Below are 10,395 nucleotides of genomic sequence, written 5' to 3' on the forward strand. Positions count from 1 at the left end.
TAATTCTGTCTTCCATTGCATCAATTCTGCTCCTTTGCCCTTTCAATGTGTTATCTGTTTCTGACAATTTAGTATTAATCTTCTGGATTTCTATCTGGAGATTTAGAATCATTTCTGATTTTTTCATTGATTTTGCCATTTTGTTCTTGTATTTTCTCCAAAATTCTTCTAGGTTTTTGTCTGTGTTTCCCTTGATCTGTCTCTCAATCCTTTGAAGATACCTAAATAGAATTCTTTTGAATTCTTTATCAGGGAGTTACAATGCTGTGTCTTCCTCAGGGATGTGTTTTGGATCTGTATCCTGGTCCCTGTTTTTCCTGCTTTATCTTGCTTCTTTGCGAGGACTGTGATGCTCTGTTGTCTCCAAGGCATTGTGACATCTCTGAGGCATTGTGACGTTTTTGTGTTTATATTTAATTGGTGATTATATGTTGGAGTGACTTGTCCACAATGTTCGTTTTCTTTGTTTTGTTTGTATGTTATCTATATAGGCAGGGTACTGTGCTGTGCTCCTCTATTCACTAGTTGACAGCACTTATACACTCACCACCTGTCTCCTTTCCTTTGTCAGCCTCTCATATGTCCTTGCTGATCCTGGCAAACAGAGCCTGTTCTTAGGTCCCTGGAATCTGAATTAGAATGCTATCACTTTAAAATACAAAATGGCTGCCACTTGTAAACATTCAAAATGGCTGCACCCTTGGTTACTTTAAATATCCAAAATGGCTGCCACGTGTAAACAATCAAAATGGCTGTGCTGTCTGGACAGCAGAAAGTCCACAGCTCAGGTTGTCTCCCTCCTTGCTATTTCCCTTCCTAGTCATAGGCCACCAAAGCAGTTGTCCCTGAAGCCCTTAGTGACCAGGACTGGTCTTTAGGTCAATTCTCAGGTCCCATCACCACTTGGAAATATTCAGGCTATTGGTCTCTTCGGAGTAGCTGACAGTCCGCAGCTCTGACCATCTCTGTACTCACTGTTTTCGTTCAGGTTTTTCCACTAGTTGGTACCTAATGCACTTCTGTATAGTTCCTTTCAAAGCTCTGGGTTCCAGATTATCTCCAGAGCTAATTTACAGCTGCCTGTATTGGAATACTTGTAAATATTCAAGTCGATCATGCTGTGAGGATAGCCAACAATCTGCAGCTCCATTCATCTCTGTAGTCTCTGTTTTCATGTAGCTTCTTCTACTAAAACAAAACAAAACAAAACAAAACAAAACAAAAAAACAAATTTATTAGCTGGTATTTAATCCACTCCTTTATCCTTCCCTTCAGTGTTTAGGGTTCCAGGATTATCTTCTGTACTTGTTTCAATTAGTTTCTTGTTTCTTTGTTGCAGAAAGTCTGTGTATCTTGTCTGCCTTTTCCACCATCTTCTCTTTTTACCATTTTTGTTTGTTTCTTTCCTCCTTTTCATTTATTTCTTTACTTGTCCTGTTTTATACAAATGTTCCATGCTGATATTTTCTTATTATCATTACAACAATCAACCATGGGAGATCAGAAAGGTAGCACTAGAGCAAGTAGAAAGCTCAGAAGGCAGAAACACCTTCTCTGTCCTCTCTGGTGTTCCTTCAAACACACTCCTGCCTCAGGATTTTCCCTTTCAGTTTCCTCTACCTGGAAATCTATTCACTCAGGAAGTAACACTCTTTACTTCTTCATCCATTTCAGAGCTCTGTTTAAAGAGTGCTTTCTCAGAGAGGTCTTGCCTGACCATACTCTCATCACTGCTTTACACTTCAAAGTATTTATTACTATTTGATATTTTATTTTGCTTTTATTTGTATATTATCTGTCTCCTCCACTAGACTGAATGTAATTGTAGACAAAAGGGCAAGGACTATTGTCTTTTTTGTTAGTTGCTATATATCTAACAGCACGCCCTCATGGCATAGTGGTTAAGTGGTTGGATGCTAACTGAAAAGTTGATGGTTTAAAACAACCAGCTGCTGTGCTAACATTCTGCTTCCATAAAGATTCACAGCTTTGGAAACCATATGGGGCAATTCCACTCTGTCCTATAAGGTCACTGTGAGTTGGAATCAATTTGACAGCAATATGTTACCTATCTAGCACCTGGAGAAATTTCTTGCACATAGCAGAAACAAAATCATTATTCATGGAACAGGTGAATAAAAGAATGAATGAAGAAATGGATGGATGGATGGTTGGATGCATGGATTAATGAATGAATTCTGCTTGGTTTTATATCTCTTGGCTTACATCATTGTTGTACCCATTGAATTACAGTGTTTGTGGTGATTGCCAAGGTCCCACTTTGCTCTGTATTCCCATTTCATAATACTTGGTACATGTTTGTTAAATTGAATCAAGTCTACCTCTCTATTCTGTTTTCTACTCCAATCAACAAGATTAATCCCCCTAAAATGCAGATCGGTCATGGTACTCTCCTTTTCTAAGCCCTCCAAGGGATTTTCTCCCCCTGAATTTTGTCAAAAACTATGTTGGGAAATCTTCTATTTAGTAGTACAGATAAATTGCATCTATGTTATACAATCCTCACAATTACCCTATAAGACAAGCAATAATCTCCCCCAGAAAGTTTAATACTCTTTCCAGAGTTAGTTTTCTACTAAGTGTCTGATATATTTGATTCCAAGAATGCAGTTGATTACACTACACTTTACTGTAATTTCCCTTTGTGTATTCAAAGCCTTCCCTATCTGTCTTCTCAGTATTACTCCTCAACTATATCCCAAAACATTAAATCTTAGAAGTGTATCATTGCTATAAAATCTTAAGTAAGATAGTGAAAAATGAGAAGCAACAATTGGTCAACTTTAGGGAAATAGTTTAAGACAAAATTATACATTCACTCCATGGAATATCACATAGCAATTAAAAGTAATATCGATACTGCAGCTTGCTTTGAAATGGGTAGAGAGTAAGATGGATTGATGGATATATATATAGAGAGAGAGATGTGACAGAGCAGGTGTAGTAAAATGTTAACTATCTAAGAATTAAGAATCTAAGTGATAAGAATATCAGTATTCACAGCAAAATGTTTTCAAATCCTCTGTTTGAAAATGTTTATAACAAAATGTTCGGGAAATGTCTATGAAATGTAGTTAACACAGAAATTTTATAATAAAATAATATACTTAAAAAGTAGGAGAAAAATTAGATACTAAAAGTACTATAAATGAGTAAAAAAATGACTCAGCTCCCCCTAAAAAGATTTAAAGGAAATTTACTAAATTGTTAATAATACCTGTGTTTGGATAGCATAATATGGATAATTTTTATTTTTCTTTTTCATATTTTACAAATGTTTTGGGAGCATGTCATCTATCTCAAAAGAAAAAAAAAAATAAGGGGGGAAAAAACATAGTAAATTGTGCTTTACAATCCTACAGTAAAATGACCAGGACACTTGAGAAAGAATGGGAATCAACAGATACAGGCAGGCAGGTAAAATGGAGAACTGACCCATGGCTTTAAGACTGCTTGCTTGCTTTGATAACTATCTCCTGAGATACTTGCAGGCCTGACTCCCTGCCTGTTGGAGACCAAGAAAAAGACCCCCAAAAGAACATGATTGCAAGGCACATGTTCTAATTACAGTTAAGAGATGACAAGGCTTCTCTTATGGTTGAATGTTTGATGTAAGAGATGGCAAGGTCTCTCTCACTGTTAAATGCTTAATTGGCAAAACATCAAGTATTAAAAGTAGATGTTATTCCAGTAGTCCATGTTTTTATCTTATTGGGATGCTTTGGGTCATTGTGTCCTAGTAAACATTTATTATTTTACACTCCTTATTCCTGAGGAGATTTCTGTGATTGTTTTAATGACCACCTGTTGTCCTTGAGCACGTAGAGGAGTAAAACTTTAACAACTCTGTAGAGAATAAGCTGATAGTATGGATTCCAAGACTAAGATGTAATCATGTACAAGCATATAAATAAAGTAGAACAAAGGCATCAGGGGTCGCTCTCGCAGAACATGCAGGGTGTCCGCCTGGCCCCCGTTCCTTAAATAAAAAAGAAAACCATTAATCCTTTTGTGTTGCTTCATTTCGTGAACTGTGCGGTTTTGCCAGATACAACATCTGCCTTTACCAAAAAATATCTGCTTTTAAAATAAGCCTACTTTCATTTTTCCTTGATAATCATAAAGGCCATTTCTAGCTGGACTCTTCTCAAATCCCTTCTAGGCACTGTTGCTTAAAGCTGACCCACATCCATGTAGTCCTTGGTAGCAATCATCCATTATTATCCACTTTGTGTGTTATTGGAGCCTCCCACTCATGTGGAGTTGATGATTTGGTAAATATATCTTGGGGCTTTTTTTAAGGATATTCCTGGTTTCTGGCTCCCTACTGTTAAATAAATAAATTCTCTACACCAGCATGCCAGAATGGGGCTGTGCTTTGGAGTTAAGGTCAAGGGTAGGGTCAATCAGCAAGGGATCTTACAAAAAACCCCAGGCCATGACATTTCAGTGCAGAATAAGGTTTTTTCTAATGGAAAAGTGAATGTTTGCAAGGTTTTTTTTTTGTTGTTGTTGTTGTTGTTGTTGAATAAACGAATGTAATCTGGCATTTTTTCTTTCTCGTTTTTTAAAAAAATTATCCAGCAGTTATCAGAAGGCAAAAATCATCATTAAATAAAGATCCGGGCTATATTAATGAACAGGTAATTTTCTTAGGCTTAAGTATTGCTTCAGTCAGGTTATTTTCATTTATCAAACAGAGTCCATGTACAGGACAAATTGTCTAAGGCAGTATCTTTGGAGAAAATACTAGAAAATTAAGAAACTACAAAATTAATGAGCTTTAATTTTGTGCTTGACACCATTTCAGTGTTTTAGTGTAATTCAAGATTTAATCATAACTGCAATTTGGCTTGGACAACTTAAGGAAAGAATAATATGTCCTCTAAGTTCAGAATGTACAAAAATCACATACTCATTACCCATTGCCCTCGAGTCAGATCCGACTCTTAGCCACCCCTCCGTGGGTTTCCAAGTCAGTATCACTACAGAAGTAGATTGCCCAACCTTCCTTCGGAAGAGTGGCTGATGAGTTTGAACTGCCAGCCTTCTGGTTAGCAGTCAAAAGCCTTAGGCACTACACCACCAGAGCTCCCACAAAAATCATATAGTTCTTATAAATTCTAAGTGAAAATAGCCACTGATAAAATTATTAGGTTTCATATAGATCTATAAATATACATTTAATGTATAAAATGCAGAATCATAGCATTTTTAAGACCAAAAGGATGTTCTTATTTCCTAAATTGAGTTTTCAGAACACAGTTCCAGTTAATGTTATGTGAGATTATATTGTCAAATAAGTTTGGAAGATGGTGCATGCTCTACCCTCATTATGAAAATCCACAAGTCAAATAATCATAATAAGCCTGCAAAAAAGTTCTATGATAAGAACTCAGTATAACTTTACTTAAGTTAATGTTTCTGAAATTATATGACCAGGGCCCTTTTTTGCATAATGTTATTAACATTTTGCAGAATCTTTTTGGGAAACATTGCTTTAGACCAATATCCTCATTTTTATAGAAAGTGAGACATCAGAGATAAACTGACTCACTTAAAGAAGCAGCTCTTTATTTACTTAGAAAAACTCATAAGTAGGTAAACTACATTGTCGTTGTGTTGTTGTTATGTGCCATCGAGTCAGACCCAACTCATAGCAACCCCTCCTTGAGTTTCCAAGGCAATATCGCTATGGCAGTAGATTGCCCAACCTTTCTTCCATACTTTGAGTCCACCCTGAGGAATCTCAGAAGACAGGCCTGGTAATCTACTTTTAAAAAATTAACTATGGAGCACAGTTCTACTCTAATACACATGGGGCTGTCATGAGTTGGAATCAAAATGGCAATTAGTCAAACTAGCTATGAAAATATCACCTTTAGTCTTTTCAAGGTTGAGTACAGTTTCCACTGCCTAACAAAGTCTTCCCAGACAACTTCTGCTTGGTTATTTCACCCTTCTTTGATCAATCTATAATCAAATTCTTCTATTTTTTCTTACCTGCCTTGTCTGTAGATGTCATCTCCCTAAGCAGATAGCAGGCTTCTGGAAAGCTAGACCACCACTCATCTATCAGTTTGTTGAACTGTACAGTACACAAGCAGTGGTGACTTGTGTATTGCTGTTATGCTGGAAGCTATGCCACTGGTATTTCAAATACCAGCAGGTAACCCAGGGTGGACAGGTTTCAGTGGAACTTCCAGACTAAGACAGACTGGGAAGAAGGATAAGGCCATCCACTTTTGAAAAAACTGGCCACTGAAAATTTTATGAATATCAGTGAAACACTGTCTGATATATTACTGGAAAACTTTATGAATAGCTCTGAAACATTGTTTGATATAGTGCTGGAAGATGATCCCCTCGGGTCAGAAGGCACTCAAAATACAACTGGGAAAGAGCTGCCTATTCAAAGCAGAGGCAATCTTAATGACATGGATGGAATAAAGCTTTTGGAACCTTCATTTGCTCATGGGGCACAACTCAAAATGAGAAGAAACAGCTGCAAACATTCATTAATAATCAGAATATGCAATGTATGAAATATAAATCTAGGAAAATAGGAAGTTGTCAAAAATGAAATGAAACACATAAACTTGATATCCTAGGCATTAGTGAGCTGAAAGGACTGGTATTGCCTATTTTGAATCTAACAATTATATATTCTTCTACACTGAGAATGACAAATTGAAGAGGAGTGTTGTCCCATTCATCATCAAGAGAATGTTTCAAGATCTATCCTGAAGTACAATGCTGTCAATAATAGAATAATATCCATATGCCTACAAGGAAAACCAGTTTATATTACTATTATTCAAATTTACACACCAACCACTAAAGCTAAAGATGAAGAAATTGAAGATTTTTTACCAACTTCTGCTGTCTGAAATTGATCAAACATGCAATCAAGATGTATTGATTATTACTGGTTATTGGAATGTGAAAATTGGAAACAAAGAAGAATCGGTAGCTGGAAAATACGGTCTTGGTAATGGATATGATGCCAAATATCTCATGACTAGAATTTTGCAAGGACAACAACTTATTCATTGGAAATACCTTTTTTTCAACAACATAAATGGTGGCAATACATGTGGACATCACCAGATGGAATACACAGGAATCAGATTGACTACATCTGTGGGAAGAGGAGATAGAGAAGCTCAATGTCATCAGTCAAAACCAGGCCAGGCACTAACTGTGGAACAGACCATCAATTGCTCATATGCAAGTTCAAGTTGAAGATGAATTAAGTCAAAACAAGTCCACAAAAGCCAAAATATGACCTCGATTATATCTCACCTCAATTTAGAGATTATCTGAAAAATAGATTTGACACATTGAACACCAGTGACCAAAGACCAGACAAGCTATGGGATGATATCAACATCGTACATGAAGAAAGCAAAAGTTCATTAAAAAGACAGGAAAGGAAGAAATGACCAAAATGGATGTCAGAAGAAATTCTGAAACTTACTCTTGAATGGAGAGTAGCTGAAACAAATGGAGAAATGATGATATAAAAGAGCTAACCAGAAGATTTCAAAGGGAAGCTCAAAAAGACAAAGTAAAGTATTATGATGAAATGTGCAAAGACCTGGAGTTAGAAAACCAAAAGGGAAGACACCTTTGGCATTTCTCAAGCTGAAAGAATTGAAGAAAAAATTCAACCCTTGAGTTGCAATATTGAAGGATTCTCTGGCAAAATATTGAATGATGCAGGAAGCACCAAAAGAAGATGGAAGGAATACACAGAGTCACCGTACAAAAAAGAATTGGTCAGCATTCAACCATTTCAGAAAGTAGCGTATGATCAAGAACCTATGATACTGAAAGAAGTCCACGCTGTGCTGAGGAAATGGGTGAAAAACAAGGCTCTAGGAATTGACAGAATACCCACTGAGATGTTTCAACAAAGGGATGCAGCACTGGAGGCACATACTCATCTATGCCAAGAAATTTAGAAGACAGCTACCTGGCCAGCTGGAAGAGGTTGATATTTGTGCCCATTCTAAAGAAAGATGATCCAACAGACTGTGGAAATTATCAAACAATATAATTAATATCATGCACAAGTAAAATTTGCAGGAGATAATTAAAAAACAATTGCAGCAGTATACTGGCAGGGAACTTCCAGAAATTCAAGATGAATTCGGAAAAGGATGCGAAGAAGGGATATCATTGCTAAGGTCAGATGGATCTTGGCTGAAAGCAAAGAATACCAGAAAGATGTTTACCTGTGTTTTATTGACTATGCAAAAGTGTTCAACTGTGTAGATCGTAACAAATTATGGATAACATTGCAAAGAATGAGAATTCCAGAACACTTCATGGTGCTCATGAGGAGGCTGTACATAGATCAAGATGCTGTCATTTGAACAGAACAAGAGGATATTGTGTGGTTTAAAATCAGGAAGGGTGTGTGTCAGGGTTGTATCTTTCACCATACTGATTCAATCTGTATGCTGAGCAAATAATGTAATATGAGAAGTTGGACCATATGAAGAAGAATGCAGCATCAAGATTGGAGGAAGACTCATTAACAACCTGCGACATGCAGATGATACAACCTTGCTTACTGAAAGTGATGAGGACTTGAATCACTTCCTGGTGTTCAGTATAGATTACACCTCCACATAAAGAAAACGAAGATCATCACAACTGGACCAATAAGCAACATCACAATAAATGGAGAAAAGATTGAAATTGTCAGGGATTTCATTTTACTTGGATTCACAATCGACATCCATGGAAGTAGCCATCAAGAAATCAGAAGTCATATCGCACTAGGCAAATGTGCTGCAAAAGACCTCCTTAAAATGTTAAGAAGCAAAGATGTACCTAACTAAGACTAACATGTGCCTAACCCAAGCCATAGTATTTTCAATAACCTCATATGCATGTGAATTGTAGTTTGGCAAAGAATACTGAAAATACCAAGGACTGCCAGAAGAACAGGCAAATCTGTCATGGAAGAAGTGCAGCTAGAATTCTCTTTGAAAGCAAGAATGGCCAGACTTTGTCTCACCTGCTTTGGTCATGTTGTTAGAAGGAATTTATTCCTGGAGAAGGATATCATGCTTGGTAAAGTAGAGGGTTAGTGGAAAGGTGAAGACCCTTAAAAAGATGGATTGACACAGTGGCTGCAATGATGGGCTCAAGCATAGCAGGGATTGTCAGGATGGCACAGGACTGGGCAGTGTTTCGTTCTGCCGTACATAGAGTCACTATGAGTTGGAGCTGACTGGATGGCACCTAACAACAACAAGAACAGAAAGGTAGAACTAATTCTTACTTTTCTTTTCTTTCTTCTTCTTCTTTTTTTTTTATTGTGACTTGGGTGAAAATTTACAGTGCAAATTCACTTTCCATACAGCAGTTCACATACACTTTGTTCCATGACATTGACCACAATTTACCACAATGCAACAGCTCCCCTCCCACTTCCTCCCAACGCTTACCTCTTCCCTTGTCTATCCCTGCATGCACTCCTCCCCCCTTAACTGTCTCCCTGTACATAAACAGCTCTTTTTTCTCCCATGATTATTCTCTCCAAGGAGTGTGTCTACCTCAGGTAAATGTTCAACTCCTATGCTTGTCTTTCGTTTGGCTGGAAGCCATAGGTGTGGGTTCAGTTTCAGACCTGAATAGTACCTAGGGTCCATAGGTTCCACCAGGCTCTATCAGACCATCAACCTTGGCCTCCCCCACCCCCTTTTTTTTTTCAAATGATTTTGTGTTTTGTTCCACATTGTTCTCCCTCTCTATCCAGGATCTCCTACATAGATCCCCCTCTGAGTGGTTGACCATGATAGCCGGGCACCATCTAGTTCTGGTTTCATAGTTGTACAGGCTGTGGATCACATGGTGTACCAGCTGCTAGGACTAATTGTTTTCATGAATTTTTGTTTCTCTTCATTCTTCTTTGCTCTGGACGAGGAGAGACCCATCGCTGCATCTAGATGGCTGCCTGCAAGCTTTTACGATCCCAGTTGCTACTCACCAAAGTAAGAGGTGGAACAATGTTTTGTGTAGTATGTTATGCCAATTGAGCTTGATGTCCCCTGCAACTATGGTCTCAAGCCCACAGGTTCAACTACTTGGTCCTTCTGGGTAGCTGACTATGACCAAAAAGTGACTACAACCTTGTCCCTTGTCAGCTCTACTATACACCTGGGAATTCAGATCATATAAATAAACTTATAAGACCACTGTCTGCCAATCCTATACATGGTCTTGAGTACACTCCCTGCTTCATAGACATACTACTGCTTTGGCCTGTCCACCCATCTATCCACCCATATACCCATGTTTGCCTTCACTGACAATGCAGTACTATATGTGCAAAAGGGTTCATCTTTGTTGTCTGTA

The sequence above is a fragment of the Orycteropus afer genome, unplaced genomic scaffold (assembly GCF_000298275.1).
Source record: "Orycteropus afer afer isolate SDZICR_OR568_19922 unplaced genomic scaffold, OryAfe1.0 scaffold00030, whole genome shotgun sequence".
NCBI classification, from domain to species: domain Eukaryota; kingdom Metazoa; phylum Chordata; class Mammalia; order Tubulidentata; family Orycteropodidae; genus Orycteropus; species Orycteropus afer.